We start from the raw sequence: 3044 nt of genomic DNA on the forward strand, positions 1-3044 counted from the left end.
CAACCCCTACAACAACCTTGGGAAGTAGGTACAATGGGGCCTTGACTTGCGAGTTTAATTCCTTCGGAGACCGAGCTTGTTAGGGAGCTCGTTAAGGAGCTCTTTAACTCAAATTACTCTGTCAACTCAATGCAAAAAATCGGCGGAGACACTCGTAAGTCAAGGCCCCACTGTATTTATCTCCTTTTACAAAGAGGGATAGCTAGAATCTGAGAGGTGAAAGAACTAATTCAAGGTTAAGCATCCTCCTCTCACACCCAGATTTCTAATTCTTAGGTCCTCAATCATGAACTAGAGGAGAATTCAAGAACTCCACTCCATATTTCAGGACATCTTCCAAGATGGAGAGTCTCTGACTTTTAGTACAGTCAAACCTCGGTTCTTGAACGTCTCCCATCTGGAATAATTCAGTTCTTGACCAAGTTGTTCACAGAAAAAAAAAAAAAAAAGGTCTCGGTTGTCAACCAAATCTTCAGTTTTCAACCTGACAACCTTTTCACCCTGATATCTCAGTAAGACAAAAAAGCTTCTCTCAGGTAACAAAGGAAAGAATGCTTTTGCTGCTTGTTAAATTGAGGATTAGCACAATTTTAAAACATAAGGAAGCCATCAAGAGTGCTAATGTTGTAAGGGTGTGAAAGTGCTCACAAAACAGCAATCACAGGCAATTGAATAAGTAGAAAAACTGGTGTTGATTGGATAAAGGAAAAGCAGTTAGCCAGTGATAGCATTTCAGAGGCAGTGATATATGAAAATTCCCTTAAGGCTAGTAGGGGGTGGTTCGCTAAATTTAAGAAGTGTTTATTTATAAATTAAACAGCGCATTAGACAGGTATTGTATATAAGAAAGATTAAAGCAACAGGAATCATTTGGGGGTCTGGAGTGGGTTTAATTCAATTTACATTATTTCTAATGGGGAAAAATTATTCAGTTTTCAAACAAATCGCTTCTTTAACAGCCTTCCATTAAGTTCCAGAAACGAGGTTCCACTATACTTCATACAATCAAGTTATCTACACATTTCTTCTCAATTTAACCTCATTGACGAGGAGTTTCGTATGGATGTAATTGCAAAACACCTTTTCTTGGTAGGAAATAATGTAACCAAAGACAAAGGATAATTGTCTAATAATTTTTAAATGTATTTTCATTTCTTAAGCAGCCTGATATAAGCTTTGTTAAAAAAAAAAAAACACACAACAACAACAAAGGCCCACTGGATGAGTCCTGAACCTTCTGATGATTGGATTTTTAAACTGTCCCAGATGAATCAAGATCTGACTGAATTAAAAACTTCAGTCTCTACTCCAAACAGGCAGGCAGAGTTTCAGATGAGCTAGCCACTTCAGCATCCCCTGAATGGTTAGAGCGGTTTAAAAAAATGGCACCCCTAACAGTCCCGAATAATTTGATTGGTGAGAATCACATACAACCAAATCTATTACTCCTCTGCACATCAAGATGGTAGAGGTCTTAGATCTTCATGGTCAAACCTGATAATGAAGATGTCCCAGCAGAAAATAACAAACACAACAGAAACTGCGTCCAGGTTACTAAATTAAGTGCATCTCAGTCCAGACCCAGTTGCCCAGTGAAACATTTACACACGTACTCATCCTCTATAGAGAAATTACCAATAATTAGCATGCTGTTTTCACATAGATTTAGAAACCCTTTATGGGAAATGTATCCACACCCAGAGAATGAAAACTAAGAACAAGTGTAGGTCAGGTCCTCTAAAGCTCCACTCCAACTGCTTCCTATGAGAGTTGCCACCTAGTGATTTTAATTTTTTAAGCCCAGGCAAGCTGCCAATTCAACACTAAAACCGGACTAACAACTGACTTTTCCTATTGCAACATCACCAGCAAGTCCTGTGCTTTCCCCCTCTTTTTCCTTTGCTTGCAAACAGCAATTCTCCTTTTCAAAATCAACTAATTTGCTCTATAATCTGTTCCAATAGGAAGTTCTCAGAGAGCTGCCCATGGAATCACTCTTCCTCCTAGTGCCAAGAGGCCAACAAGTGGCCAATTCAAAAAACCAAAACAGTGGATGTGAAGAAAAGATCGGCACTAAACACAATAAATGTGAAGACAGTAACAACGGGCCAACTCTGGACTTTAATATGTTCCACTTGCCAAAGTTCTACCTATTCTTGTGCCCTGGGCAGTAACTATACCAAAATAAATGGCTACATGTGAGAAATAACATTGCACAGGGGAATATAAACTCAATATTCTGGATTACCAGATTCCACTCAAGGCCTTGTCCATAGTACCACTGAAAAAAAATAACTCGACCTGAACCAAAGGTGGACTGGCCTCAGAAGTTCTTTCTGACCAGTGTGCCCAGGCCTGGCACAGGCATTAACTAAATAGCAAATGTGACTATTTAACAAAACAAAACAAAAACACAAAGGAAATCTGAAGGAAGTCTGACAGTTTAGATGGCTGACCTGACTTTCATTGGGAGGCACACCTTTAGCTACAGATACTTCCCTACAGTATTCTCCTACCAAACAGTTTTATTAAAAACTGACCAATAATTAGACTGTTTTCACCTTTAGGGCACTATATACACTTGTTTCACGATATGCTTCCACCCCTCACCACGCCCCCCCCCCCAACACACACCTTGGCAGCTCACAAAAAAATCTGACCAACCGCTCCTCAGGTGTGATGATCCTGTTGAACTTTGTAACTCAAATTCCATAAAAATAAGGCTGCACGGGTAGCGCACATCTTTCTTAAAGTTCAAAATTCATTTGGATTGCCAGCAGAAATTTGCAGGTGGCCAGTTTCCTTTCCAGAGCCCCCGAACGCCTGTGCGGAGACGCTTTCGGAAGCGGAGAACTCCTTCCTCCCCTGGTCGGCCTCCGTCCAGGTCAGACCCGAACTCCCGCAGGTGCCAGCGCTCACCACTGAGCCGCCGCCCCGCGCCAGGCCTCCCGGAGGCTCCAGGATGCGCCCATCACGGGAAGCCCCTCGGAGACCAGGTTTCCAGACGCTCCGCGCGTCCTCCCGCTGCCTCCTCCTCGGGCAGC

The 3044-nt window shown here is 42.0% G+C and overlaps 1 long non-coding RNA gene across 1 annotated transcript; it reads right to left on the reverse strand.

The window, feature by feature from the left end:
* Positions 1 to 869: 869 nt before the first annotated feature.
* LOC106727476 lies at positions 870 to 2585 on the reverse strand. Its single transcript, XR_001363687.1, has 2 exons — positions 2537 to 2585; positions 870 to 2230 (listed from the first exon to the last, which is right to left on the reverse strand). It is a non-coding gene; the product is annotated as an uncharacterized LOC106727476 (long non-coding RNA).
* Between the last annotated feature and the right edge of the window lie 459 nt (positions 2586 to 3044).

Source organism: Myotis brandtii, unplaced genomic scaffold (genome assembly GCF_000412655.1).
Source record: "Myotis brandtii unplaced genomic scaffold, ASM41265v1 scaffold430, whole genome shotgun sequence".
Taxonomy (NCBI): Eukaryota; Metazoa; Chordata; class Mammalia; order Chiroptera; family Vespertilionidae; genus Myotis; species Myotis brandtii.